The 14610-nt window shown below is 47.9% G+C and overlaps 1 protein-coding gene across 3 annotated transcripts in view; it reads right to left on the bottom strand.

Moving 5' to 3' along the window:
* Positions 1 to 14610, bottom strand: part of NADK (NAD kinase) — a 31567-nt gene that overhangs the window by 14123 nt on the left and 2834 nt on the right. The window contains exon 2 of one of the 3 annotated variants that reach the window (XM_019461109.2): positions 5626 to 5685. The exons of the other annotated variants lie outside the window; for them this stretch is intronic. The gene's annotated coding sequence lies outside the window, so the exon portion shown is untranslated. The remainder of the gene's footprint in view (positions 1 to 5625; positions 5686 to 14610) is intronic. 3 annotated transcript variants of the gene reach the window in all.

The raw sequence follows: 14610 nt of genomic DNA, 5'->3' as shown, positions 1-14610 counted from the left end.
CTGGAGAATGAAGGGTAGTGAGCTGAGATTTAACTCTGTCAAGCTAGGAAAGGAATAAGAGAAGCCTAAGAAAGGTAGGAGAGGGGACAAAAGTAGAGGAAATGAGCAGGACAATCTGCAGAACAGCAGAGTTGGGGGAAAGGAGGACGCCGGGGGCAGCGCAGACCAAGGGGCTACACGGGCAGTGGTCTAAGCAAACCGTGGCCAGCCCCCCTCCGGGCCAGGGCGACGGGGCCCCTGGGGAGACCCCTGAAGGGGACACCCCGGGTGGAACCCAGCAGGGGAACCAGCCGCACAACCCACTTCACAGGGAGCGGGAATTCGATGACAACACACATGACAAAGCCACGCGTTCCACAGAAGAGGGTCGAGGACAGCAGAGGCTGGCACTGGGGGGCAGGAGGCACGAGGGAAGCTCCGAGCCCACGGACAGGAGGGGCCTCGGTGCTCAGGGCGGAGGTGACGGTGTCCCTGCACTCCCACCCTGGCCGTACCTTCCAGTCCCCTGAGGAGCTTCGGAAAATAATCCCTACACCCAACCCAGGCCAAAGGCACCGGTAATTTGTTGCAATTTTTTTTAAGTGGGCCTCATGCTGGGCACGGAGCCCAGCTTGGGGCTTGAAGTCACGACGCTGAGAGCAAGACCTGAGCTTAGATCAAAGGTCAGACGCTTAACCTAGGTGTCCCAAAAGGCATCAGTGGTTTTTTGGTTTGTTTGTTTCTTTTCAGTGTTTATTTATCCTGATACAGAGCACGCATAGGGGGCAGGCCAGAGGAAGAGAGCAAGAGAATCCCAAGTAGGCTCCACACTGTCGGCGCACAGCCTGACCTGGGGGCTCCCACGCACAGCCCTGGGATCGTGACCTGAGCCGAAATCGAGACTGGATGCTTAATGGACTGAGTCACACAGATGCCCTGGCATCACCTCCGCAAGTGATTCTGAATTTTAGCTGGAGTTGACAACACTACCCTAGTAGATTAATATCCTCCTAGCTTGAGAAACACTGATGTTTTATCCAAATATATGAAAAAAAAAATTTTTTTAATTGCTTTTTCAATGTTTATTAATTTTTGAGAGACAGAGAGAGATGGAGTGTGAGTAGGGAAGGGGCAGAGAGAGAGGGAGACACAGAATTCAAAGCAGGCTCCAGGCTCTGAGCTGTCGGCACAGAGCCCGATGCAGGGCTCGGACCCACGATCCGTGAGATCATGACCTGGGCCGAAGTCGGACGCCCGACCAACTGAGCCACCCAGGCGCCTCGAAAAAAATCTCTGATGAAAACCAAAACTTACAAAAACATGTCTGGTATAACCACTCCTATTCGATACTGTACTGGAGGCCACAGCCAGTGTAATATGGCAGGAAAACAAAGTACAAGGCATAAAGAAAAAAAAGAAACGAGTAAAACTCTACCGTCAGGGGTGCCTGGCTGGCTCAGTCGGTGGAGCGTGTGACTCTTGATCTCGGGGTCGTAAGTTTAAGCCCCACACTGGGTGCAGAGACTACTTTTAAAAAAACCTGTACTGTCAGATGACATGATCTTCTACGTAGAAAATCATAAGGAATCTACAAAAAGAGTGACTACATCTAATAACTGAGTTTATTAGCAAGGTTACAGAAGAAAAAAATCAATATACAAATGTCAACTATATTTCTGTGTACTAGCAACAAACAATAAGAAATCGAAATTTAAAAACACCGTTTACGATAGCATTGAAATACAAGATATGGAGGGATATGGTCGACAAAAAAAGTACAAAACCTAATTTGAGTTCTAGGTCACGAGATGTAACATACAGCAAGGAGACTTTTCGCTAACAGTAAGAGCGGACGTTTGAACGTTGCTAAGAGAAAAGAGCTTACAAGCTGCCATCATAAGGAAACAGTCTGGAACTGTGTGTGGGGAGGGATGTTAACTAGACTCCCTGTAGTGGTCACTGCGCCACATATAGATACCGAATCGTTACGTTGTACACCTGAAACTAGTTGGTTACGTGCCACTTACACCTCAATAACAGTAAAAGGTGCAAACCCTGTGCACTGAAAATTACAAAACGCTGCTGACAGAAGTGAAGGAGGCACGTAACGGGAGAGACGCGCCGTGTTCCCAGACTGGAGAAGGTGAAGGTCTCCTCAAACCGGCATATAGACTCTTCTCAATTCCCACACACAAAAACCCAGCAGACTTTTCCAAAGAAAATGGCAAACTGATTCTAAAACTCAAATGCAAATGTGGAGGACCTGGAATAACGAGAAGACTGGAAAAGCACACTGCCCGGCTTCGCGGTCGGTACCGTAACCAGACCGCGTGGTACTGACACAGACACACACTGAAGGAACAGAAGAGGGTCCACAATGACGCCCTCACACGGATACCATCAATGGATTTTCTTTTCTCTTTTCAAAAATGTGCTTACTTATTTGTAATCAAGTGATCTCTACACCCGACACGGGGCCGCAGCTCATCACCTTGAGGTCAAGAGTCGCCTGCTCCACTGGCTGAACCACAAGCAAAGGATGTCCGACAGAAGGGTCAAGGTGATTCGACAGAGAGATCGTTTCTTCAAATAGTTCTAGAAAAACTTGATAGCCACGTCTAAGAGAATAACGTTAAGTTCTTTCCTCACACCACATACAGGCGTAAGTCATTTCATAGTACTTGGCTTTGTTGTGCTTTGCACACACTGCGTTTCTTACAAGCTGAAGGTCTGCGGTGACCCTGTGGCGAGCAAGTCTCCGGGCACCACGTTCCACGAGCACCGGCTTACCTTGTGTCTCTGAGCCACCTTTTGGTAATTCTCGCATGTTTCAAACTTTTTCTCTATTACCGTACTCGTCATGGTGCTCAGTGATCCCTGAGATTACAATTAGAAGTCTCTTGGGGCACCGCGACCCTGCGCCCACCTAAGACAGCAAACTGGAGAGATGAGTGCTGTGCGTGTCCTGAAGGCCCCACTGACTGGCTGGCTCCCCCGTCTCTCCCCCTCTCCTCAGGCCTCCCTGCCCTGAGACACAACAATGTTGTCAATGGGCCAATCAATAACCCCACAATCGCCTCTGGGTGTCCAAGTGAAAGAAGTCAAACGTCTGTTTGTTTTAAGTAGGCTCCGCCCAGAGTGGGGCCTGAACTCACAACTCTGAGATCAAGGGTCACTTTAAATCGAAGCTAGAAATGACCAAGCTCGGTGAGAAGGCGCATTGAAAACCGAGACAGGCTGACAGCTAGGCCTCTGGCCCCAAACAGCGGAGCCGTGGCCACAAAGGAAGAGATCCCGAAGGGCATTAAAAGCGCGCTCCAGTGGACGAACACACGGAGACGAGAAAGCAAAACGGCCTTTTTGCGGCTCAAACCAGCCACAACACACCCTCAAACCGCAGTCTGATCCACAGCAAGGCCCCGACTCTCCTCAAGTCTGTGGGGGCTGAGGGAGGCAAGGAAGCTGCACAGGGTGAGCTGGCAGGCAGCGGGGTTGGTTCATGAGGGTTGAGGAGAGAAGCTGCCTGCCTTCCGTGAGCCTGCAGGTGAAGAGCGGCAGGTGCCACTGCAGAAGCTGGAGCGAGTTCTCCAGATCGGGCTGAGGTCGTTAATCAGGCTGCTGTGCCAAGCTACACACTGTCGACGTCGGTGCAGCAGCCTTATTTAGGAGATGCCACTGAGGACAGTCGTAGCTGGAGAGGAGAAGTCAGCGCCTGGCTTCAAAGCTTCAAAGGACAGGCTGACTCTCTCACCAGTGTAACACGGCTGGTGACTTTGGGTTGAAGTCAATGCTCAGTGGCCATGGAGAAAATCCTTGGGCCCGAAAGAATTATGCTAAGTCTACTCTGCCTCCACTCCAGAAAAGAAACAACAAAGCCGGGTGACGGTCATCTGTTTACAACATGGTTGACTACATATGTTAAGCCCACTGTCGAGATCTACTGTTCAGGAAAAAAAAGACTCCTTTCAAAATATTACTGCTGACAGGGGCGCCTGGGTGGCTCAGTCGGTTAAGCGTCCGACTTCGGCTGAGGTCATGATCTCGCTCGCGGTTCATGGGTTCGAGCCCCACGTCGGGCTCTGTGCTGACAGCTCGGAGCCTGGAGCCTGCTTTGGATTCTGTGTCTCCTTCTCTCTCGTGCTCTGTGTGTGTGTCTCTCTCTCTCAAAAATAAATAAAGATTAAAAAAAATAATTAAAAAAAAAATTACTGCTGAGAGTGCACCTGCTCACCCCAGAGCTTTGAGGGAGACGTACAGCAAGGTTAAGGGTGTTTCGATGCCTGCTAACACCACAGCCATCCTGCAGCCCCTGGATTAAGGCATAATTTCAACTTTCAAGCCTTATTATTACAGAAACGCATCTCACAAGGCTCTAGCTGCCGCGGATAGTGATTCCTCTAACGGGTGTGGGCAAAGTCAACTGAAAACTTTCTGGAAAGGATTCACCAGTTCACCATCCCACATGCCATTAACACTTGTGATTCGTGGGAAGAGGACAAAATACCAACACGAATGGGAGTTTGGAAGGAGTGGACTCCCGCACTCATGGAGGACTTTCAGGGGGTCCAGCCATCAGGGGAGGAAGGATGCAGGTGTGTAGAAGCAGCAGGGGGACCACGATCGGAAGCGTGGTCTGAAGAGGTGACTGCATCGCTGTGGTCTTGGGATAAAGCCTGAATGGATGAGGATCTGTTTCTTACAAACGAGCAAAGAAAGTGACTTCTTGAGCTGGAATCTACTCCTGGTGGAGACGCCATGAAGACTGAAGTGCAAAAGGATTTAGAATATGACGTACACTTGGGGCACCTGGGTGGCCCAGTCGGTTAAACGTCTGACTCTGGCTCAGGTCATGATCTCACGGCTCGTGGGTCCAAGCCTCGCACTGAGCCGTCTGCCGTCAACGCGGAGCCCCTTTTGGATCCCTGTCTCTCTCTTTCTCTGCCCCCTCCCCTGCTCACTCGCACATGTGCTCTCTCCCTCTCAAAAATAAATAAACATTAAAAATAGAGTATGACATACACTTCGTTGATAAAGCAGCAGGAGGGTGAGAGGGGATGGGCTCCAATTTTAAAAGTTGTTCTGTGGGTAAAATGCTATCAAACAGCAACACGTACTGCAGAGAAATCATCCTTGAAAGGAAAAGTTAATCAGTGCAGAAAGCTGATTGTTGTCTTATTTTAAGAAATCGCCACGGCCACGCCAGCCTTCGGCACCCGCCACAGTGCCCAGTCAGCAGCTGTCCCTTGAGCTCACATGATGGTTAGCATTTTTACCAATATCTATTTTTATTTAAAAATATTTTTTTAACCTTTATTTTTGAGAGAGAGAAAGAGACAGACAAGCAGAGCGTGAGCTGGGGAGGAACAGAGAGAGAGGGAGACACGGAATCCGAAGCAGGCTCCAGGCTCCAGGCTGACAGCACAGAGCCTGATGCGGGGCTCCAACCCAGGAACCGTGAGTTCATGACCTGAGCCGAAGTCGGACGCTTAACCAAGTGAGCCATGCCGGGTGCCTCAGCAAGAAAAGTATTTTTAAATTGAGGTGTGTACATTGTTTTTTTAGACACTTCACACTTCAGAAACTACAATACACTATCAACATAAATTTTACGTGCACTGGGAAACCAAAAAGATTCATTTGACTCACTTTATTGCAGGATCTGCCTTACTGCAGTGGACCCCAGCCCACAGTATCTCCGAAGTGTGCCTGGACAAAGGTTAACACAACATGGATTATACACCTAAACGTAAGAATCAAAACTACACAACTTTTACACTGAAGAAAATCTTAGTGGCCCTGGATCTGGCAAAAAGTTCCTTAAATCAAAGATCACAAAGTATCAAAGAAAAAGACCTGACAAATTCATTACAATTAAAATCTTTTACCCTTCTTAAAATAACTGTTCAGAAAATGAAAATAGAAGCTACAGGTTGCTACACACATATGTTACAAAAGCCTCGCATCCAGAATGCATAAAGGATTATAAAAACTGAAAGAAAATGGGCAAAAGATCCCAACTTTGGGCAAGTTCCCCAAAGAAGACGTATCAACTGGGAAGAAGCACATGAAAGGATGCCCGAGGGCATCAGCCATCGCGGAAACACGAGTTCGAGCCACAGTAGGAAAGCACGTGACACTGCTGGACCGGCTGAGGAAGTGAGAAGGCCGACTGACCACGGCAAGTGTCGCCCACACCGCTGCTGGGAACGGAGTCGGTACATCCGCCACAGGCTCCTGCCTCTCCGCTCCTGGGCGTCGCCAAGAGAAACGAAAGCGTGGGTCCACACAAAGACTTGTGTGGGACCCTACTTGCGATGCCCTGAAGCTGGAAATAAGCCGCCACTGAGATCTTTGCTCAAATGCCACTTTCTCAAGACTTCCATATTCCCCCACGCTCATTTCCTTGTCTCTGTGGTTGTCACTACCTGCCCTCACGTTGCTCTCTCATTTGTGGCCTGTCTTCCCTCCCCGTCTGATGATGGAAGCTACAGAAATCCTATTTTACTGAGGGTTCTAAGGGCCTTTTGAAAAGTTGGGGCGCCTGGGTGGCGCAGTCGGTTAAGCGTCCGACTTCAGCCAGGTCGCGATCTCGCGGTCCGTGAGTTCGAGCCCCGCGTCGGGCTCTGGGCTGATGGCTCAGAGCCTGGAGCCTGCTTCTGATTCTGTGTCTCCCTCTCTCTCTGACCCTCCCCCGTTCATGCTCTGTCTCTCTCTGTCCCAAAAATAAATAAAAAACGTTGAAAAGTGCCTCACCGAATTCGCATGGCTATTACCAGCCAAGCAGGCTACACGTTGAAGGCCAGAGCTCAGGGGACAGGCTGGTCTGGGCACAGAGATCTGGGTTCCGTCAGCACCTGGTGAACGCTTACAACCACGGAATTGGATGGGCTCCCCGGGGGTGGGTGGGCAAGAGACCCAAGAGCAGCAAGGGTTTCAGGATGCAGAGCTGGGGGGTGGCGCCAAGTGCCGGGAGGTGAGGACAGAAAGGCCATGCAGGACCCAAAAAGGTGCCAGGAGATGCTGGTAAGAGATACAAGATGGCAGAGTTTGGCTCAGTATGTGGAAAAAAACCACATGCATGTGTTTACCTCCTTATTACATTAAGAACTGTCTAAAGGGGGACCCTTGGGGGGCTCAGTCAGTTGGGCGTCCGACTTCAGCAGAGGTCGTGATCTCATCGCCGGTGAGTTCACGCCCTGCATCAGGCTCTGGGCTGACAGCTCGGAGCCTGGAGTCTGTTTCGGATTCTGTGTCTCCCTCTCTCTCTGCTCCTCCCTTGCTCACACTCTGTCTCTCTCTCTCTCTCTCTCAAAAATAAACAAAGATTAAGAAAAAATTTAAAAATCCATTTTGACCATCCCATTTAACCAAGGAGGTAAAATATCTGTACTCTGAAAACTATAAAACACTGATGAAAGAAATCAAAGATGACACAAATAGAAAGATATACCATGTTCATGGAAGAATATTGTTAAAATGTTCATACTACCCACAGCAATCTACAGATTTAATGCAATCCCTATCAAAATACTAATAGTATTTTTCAGAGAACTAGAACAAATAATCCTAAAATTTATATGGAACCACTAAAGACCTGCCACAGCCAAAGTAATCTCGAGAAGAACAAAGCTGGAGGCATCACAATCTGAGACTTCAAACGACACTACAAAGCTACAGTGATCAAAACAATATGGTACTGGCACGTAAACAGATACACAGACCAATGGAACAGGATAGAGAGCCCAGAAATAAACCCACACCCATACTGTCAATTGATCTATGACAAAGGAAGCAAGAATATACAATGGGGAAAAGACAGCCTTTTCAATAAATAGTGTTGGTAGAACCGGACAGCTACATGCGAAAGAATGAAACTGGACCACTTTCTTAAATCATACACAAAAATAAACTCAAAATTCATTGAAGACCTAAATGTGAGAACTGAAACCAAAAAAAAAAACAAACTCCTAAAAGAAAACACAGACAGTAATCTCTGGGACATCACCCTTAGCAACATATTTATGTCTCCTGAGGCAAGGGAAACAAAAGCTAAAATAAACCACTGAGTCTATACCAAAGGAAAAAGCTTTTTCACAGCAAAGGACATCATCAGCAAAACAAAAGGGCAACTAGTGAATGAAAGGAGATATCTGTGACCGATATATCTGATAAGGAATTAATATCCATAATATATAAAGAACTTATACAACTCAACAGAAAAAAAAAAAAACCACTCTGATTAAAACATGGACAGAGAACCGCACCCCTACGTGTACGCAGCACCACTTACAACAGCCAAGATACGGGAGCAGCCCAAGTGTCCATCCACAGGACAATGAATGACGAAGATGTGGAACATACAAGGGTATTAGTCAAAAAAAAGGATCAGATCTTGGGGCGCCTGACTGGTTGGGTCGGTAGGGCGTGTGACTCTCGGTCTCTGGTTCATGAGTTCAAGCCCCACGCTGGGTGTAGAGCTTACTTAAAAAATGAACAAAATAAAATAAACGCTTCAAACAACAACGAAGGATCAGACCTTGCCATGTGTGACGACATGGATGGAGCTAGAGTATTTTGCTAAGTGAAATAAGTCAGAGAAAGACAAATACCGTATACTCTTGCTTAAGGTGGAATCTAAACAAAACAAACGAACAAAAAACACTTTCACGTATGGAGGACAAACGAGTGGTTGCTATGTGGCCAGTGGGTGTGGGGACGGATGGAACAGGTAAAGGGGATTAAGAGGTACAAACTTCCAGTTATCAAGTAAACAAGTCAGGGACGAAGAAGGACAGCATGGGAAAAAAAGTCAGTAATTCTGCAATAACGTTGTACAGGGACAGACGGAGGCTGCCTCTACCATAGTCAACACTGAGTAACGTACATTGTCGAATCGGCGTTGTACGTCTGAAATTAATATAACATCGTGCGTCAGCTACGATGAGAGAGAAACTCTCTACGGGCCTCGCATACGAGGGGCTCCACTTTAGATTTCTAAGTCAGCGAGACTGCACGTAAACTTTGTTCGAACCCAAGGCCTGGTTTATGGCTCACGTGCACACTGTGCCTGTGCCTCGTGAGAGAGCAGCCTGAAGGAAAACCATCTTGCCCTGGAGACATCGAGCAAAGCTCCTGCCCCTGAATTCCTTCACGATACAGCTCGGGATGCTGGCCTATGTGCTGATCTCTCATCTTTTGAGCTTTTACAAGATGTAAAACGTATAGAACTCTGCGAAAACAATTTGTGCCCTGGAGTGCTTTCTTCCCTGTGAAGACGTGGAAGCTCAGATACGGGGCTCAGATAACTCTCGTTGGGGAGCCTGGGGGCTCAGTCTGTTAAGTGTCCGACTTCCACCCGGGTCACGGTCTCATGGTGCGCGGGTTCGAGCCCCGCGTCGGGCTCTGTGCTGACAGCTCGGAGCCTGGAGCCTGCTTCGGATCCTGTGTCTCCTTCTCTCTCTACCCCTCCCCTGCTCGCACTCTGTCTTTCTCAAAAATAAATAAACATTAAAAAAAAATTTAAAACAAAATTAACATTTTTTACTAATAAAACCTCAGCAAAGGAGGGGAAAAAATCCATCGTGAGCTGTTACCAAGAGGCGTGTGGCAGCCTCATCCCGCCACCCTGATGGGGAAAACAAACCGCTGCTCTCCTCTAATGTACAAAATCAGGGCAGGGGTGCCCGAAATGCCCCACAAGGTGTGGGACTCAGAACCACCTGCGGTGAAGAAAGGGCAAAAGAAGCAGTTAAAGGAACCTACTAGGCAAGTTGTAACGAGTCGTAAGCTTTGAAAGGAAATCATTACCATTGTGGGAACAAACGATGTCTGAGAAAAAAAGGGTTGACAAATGACACCGAAGCCGGCTGTGACACAGACAAGGGTGAACACGGTAAAATACGTCTCACCGCCAGCTCAGGAGGAGGGAAGCGTCTAGATAAGGCCGAGCCAGGCCCCGTGCGCCCGTGCCTCCCTCGAGCTGCCCGGAGACGAAGCAGCAGAAGCAGGAACGGTTGCAGGAATGCGGACAGTCACCCGAAACCGGGACGACCGACGGACAGCAGGAGCACAACCAGGGGAACCAGGGCCCTTGGCCAGGCCCAGTGCCCACCCTGGCAGGCCCCGGCCGGGGGCTCAGGTGCCATCGCCTGACTCCCCCTCACAATGAGCCGCACAGGGAGCGTCTAGGACACTGCAGTCCAGGGTCACACGGCTCGGACGGGGCGGAGCTGGCATCCGGGCCCATACTCCTAAGCCCCTGCTGACAACCACAGTGCCTACAGAACGGGACCCAACACGGCAGGGGGGCCCACAAGAGGGGCCCAGGGTCCTAGAGGAGAGAGGACCCTGCAGAGCCAGCTCCTGGTCCGCGCCCCTGACGTCCTTCCTAAACGACCATGCAGAGCACACGTCGGTCTCCAGGAACACATGAGGTAAGCGGGCGGCTGCAGGGAATGGGCCCAAAACTCTGTTCAAACACATATCGAAGAGCACGCTTGGGGACACTGCAGCAGGCTGCAAGGAGCTGGCGGCCGTGGGTAAGGAAGCAACGCCTTAAAAAGCCCCACTGAAGAGAAGTTCAGCAAACAGTATTAAACAATAATGCAAATGCTCCACACGGGGCTCTGCAGCTACGGTCACCAGGGGGACACACATGGTCCCCAGCGTCACGCATCCTTACGGTGACCCCGCACTGTGAGCTGGGCAAGGAAGGCCATAATCCTAGGACGTGGAAAACTATCGCTCCAGGGAGGCATAGAAAGAACTACCTAGTAAGCTTACTATGGCCCTGAGAAGATAAATAAATTAACCCCTACAAGGCTGATATTTTTGAAAGGCTTGTAGTGAATTTTATAATCACCGGATTCTTACATATTTTGTTTGCCATCATGGGTACCATATTCAAAGGAACAAATCATTCTGGGTAATTCTCATTTAAATGGCAGAGGGGAATGTCAGGTCTGTAATCAATGCTGAAAGCTTAATTTATAAGTTTTATTAGTTGAGAAGTCAAGGGACACCTGGGTGGCTCAGTCGGTTAAGCGTCTGACTTAGGCTCAGCTTACGATCTTGCAGTTTGAGCCCCACATTGGGCTCGCTGCTGTCAGTGTAGAGCCTGCTTTGGATCCTTTGTCCCTCTCTGCCACTGTCCCGCTTGTGCTCCCTCTGTCAAAAATAAACATTAAAAAAAAAAAAGCCAAATAAAGGGCTCCTCCCCAAGCACCGAGACCCGTTGGGAAGGGATGATCCATGAATCATGACGAAGGTCGTTGTCCAGCATGCGGTGCATGGCCTTCCAAGCTGCTTCCACCAGGTCAAAATCACTTCCCACCAGCTCCTCAGCTGTCCGTGGGACAAGTGCCGACTCCAGTCCCCTCTACAGCCAAATGTGCAGATCGTGCTATCTCAGCTCCCACTTGCAGCTCTAGAATTCTACGACACTGAGTCTTAGGGCAACACTTCGTACCCAACAAATGCTGTCCGCCTTAAACTTACATGGTGACATATGTCAATTACTTCTCAATAAAGCTGGGGAAACAAAAGTGAACCTCAACCTGAACTTCACACCTTAAACAAAAATTAACTGAAAACAAATAAAAATGGACTGTATCAAGTGTAAGACACAAACTATAAAGCTTTCATTAGAAAATGTAGGAGAGGGACACCTGGCTGCCTCAGTCGGTGGAGCATGTGACTCTTGGTCTCAGAGTTGTGAGTTCAAGCCCCATGTTGGGTGGAGAGATACTTAAAAAATAAAACCTTAAAAAAAAAAAAAAAAGAAAGAAAAAAAGGGGACGCCTGGGTGGCTCAGTCGGTTGAGCGTCCCACTTCAGCTCCGGTCATGATCTCATAATGTGTGAGTTCGAGCCCTGCATCAGGCTCTGTGCTGACAGCTCAGAGCCTGGAGCCTGCTTCAGATTCAGTGTCTCCCTCTCTCTGCCCCTCCCCTGCTCATGCCTTGTCTCAGTCTCAAAAATAAATAAAAACATTAAAAAAAAATTTAATAAAAAAAAAAAAAGAGGGGCACCTGGTGGCTCAGTTGGTTAAGTGTCTGACTCTTGAGCTCAGCTCAGGTCTTGATGTCAGGGTCATGAGTTCATGCCCTGAGTCGGGCTCTGTCCTGGGTGTGAAGCCTATTAAAAAAGGGATGGAAGGGGGGCGCCTGGGTGGCTCAGTCGGTTAAGCGTCCGACTTCAGCTCAGGTCACGATCTCGCGGTCCGTGAGTTCGAACCCCGCATCGGGCTCTGGGCTGATGGCTCAGAGCCTGGAGTCTGCTTCCGATTCTGTGTCTCCCTCTCTCTCTGCCCCTCCCCCGTTCATGCTCTCTCTCTGTCTCAAAAATAAACAAACGTTAAAAAAATTAAAAAAAAAAAAGGGATGGAAGGAAGGAGGGAGGGAAGGAAGGAAGGAAAGAGGGAAGACGGGAAGGAGGAAAAGAAACACAGGAGGAAGTTTTTAGAACCTAGGACTAGAGAGAATTTGTTATACGTAATATAAAAAGCAGTCCATAAAAGGTAAAAAAACAACAAAAAACAATACATTGGACTTAATTAAAATGAGAAGCTTGCTCTGTGGAAGACCCTATTAAAAGAATAAAAACAACAAGCTGCAGACCGGGAGAAAGTATCTGGAAACCAGATATCCAACAAAGGTTTTCTATCTAGAATATGTAAAGAGATCTCAAAATGCCACAGTAAAAAACCCAGGATTCCAATTAGAAAATGGGCAAAAAAGATTAAACAGAGGATGCGCACGCAGTAACCAAGACGTGAAAGACCCACACCGTCAGCTGCTCCGAAATGCAAATTCAAAGGACCGTGTCCCTACACACCTGCCAGGTCGGCCAGGACAACCAAAGGCCAGACTGTAGAGAAACCAGCACTCACGCACTGCAGTGGGAACGTGGAGGTATAGTCTGGAAGCCTGGCAGTTTCTTATAAAATCTTAAAAACAAAACCATACAAGCCAGCAACTGCAAGTTGGTGTTTATCATCTGTCCACAGCCACTTTGCAGGCCACAGCCAAAGACTGCAACCGGCCGCCCCCACGTCTTCCTGCTAGTTAATTAAACAAACTGCCAACCATCCATCCACACAGTAAAATACAAGCAGGGACAGGCTATGAATGCCTGCAACAGTTCGGATGGACCTCGGGGGCATTATGCCGAGTCAATCCGTGACATACTGAATGGTCCCATACACATTCTCAAGATAACGAAATCACAGAGGAGGGGAAGAGTGGAGGGTGCCGGGAATGTGAGCGTGGCAGGGGGCAGCAGGGGATCCCTCACTGACAGAGTTCTGAGTCTCGACTGTGGTTGTAGGTACACCTGTGTATAAATGGGGTAAAAGTGCAGAGAATTATACACACATAAAACACTGGTAAAATCTGAATTAGGAGTGTAGTATAGCTAACGTTATTTTTCCAATGCCAATTTCCTAGTTTTCGTTATTACTGTACTACAGGTATGTTAAATGAAGCTGGAGAAGGTTACAAGGGTCTCTCTGTACTACTTTCACAACCTCCTGTGAATCTATAATTATTTCAGAACGAACATTTAATAAAAAAAAAAAAGAAATCAATCAAAATCACAAAAGACAAATGTATTTCAAAATCATCTATTTTTGGGGTGCGTAACTCAGTTGGTTGAGTGTCTGACTCTTGATTTTGGCTCAGGCTGTGACCCAGGGTCGTGGGATCAAGTCCAAGTCCTTGTCAGGCTCTGAGAGTAGTGTGAAGCCTGCTTGGGATTCTCTCTCTCCCTCTCCCTCCGTGTGTGTGTGTGTGTGTGTGTGTGTGTGTGTGTGTGTGTGTGTGTGTGTGTGTGTCTCTCTCTCTCCCCCCGGCTCATGCGCTCTAAAATAAATAAAATTTAAAAAAAAAATTACTCATTGTCTAGAAGCTATTAATATTTACTTGCAAAGACTAATTTGATGATTGAGCAATAAACTAATTTACATAATATTAAATATTAAAACCAACTTTTAAGATTTAAGTATTTTTTGACAATTATAAATCAGGACTCTCATTTAATTCAGGTTGGTTTGGTTTTAACTGTTTTAAAAGGATGAAATCCTGGGGCGCCTGGGTAGCTCAGTCAGTTAAGCCTCTTCGGCTCAAGTCATGATCTCACAGTTTGTGGGTTCGAGCCCTGCGTCAGGCTCTGTGCTGACAGCTCAGAGCCTGGAGCCTGTTTCGGATTCTGTGTCTTCCTCTCTCTGCCCCTCCCCTGCTAGTACTCTCTCTCAAAATTAAATAAACATTAAAAAAAAAAGGATGAAATTCTAATTCCTTCCAAGTTCATTCAAGTTCTTGACAACACGAATCTAATTTTATTTTATTTTTTTTATTTTTATTTAAGTAACCTCTACATCCAATGTGGGGTTGAACTCACAACCCCAAGATCAAGAGTTACATTTTCTCCCAACTGAGCCAGCCAGGTGCCCCAGCATGAATCTAATTTTAAAAAACTTTGGCGGCATGTGGGTGGCTGTCAGTTAAGCCTCTGACTTCGGCTCTGGTCATGATCTCGCATCAGGCTCTGTGCTGACAGCTCAGGGCCTGGAGCCTGCTTCAGATTCTGTGTCTCCTCTCTGCCCCTCCCCCGCTCACGCGCTCTCAAAGATCAA

The sequence above is a fragment of the Panthera pardus genome, unplaced genomic scaffold, assembly GCF_024362965.1.
Source record: "Panthera pardus isolate Hobbes unplaced genomic scaffold, ASM2436296v1 HiC_scaffold_11, whole genome shotgun sequence".
Taxonomy (NCBI): Eukaryota; Metazoa; Chordata; class Mammalia; order Carnivora; family Felidae; genus Panthera; species Panthera pardus.
Note: the sequence above shows the minus strand (reverse complement) of the source record. Positions and strands in the feature narration are given on the sequence as shown.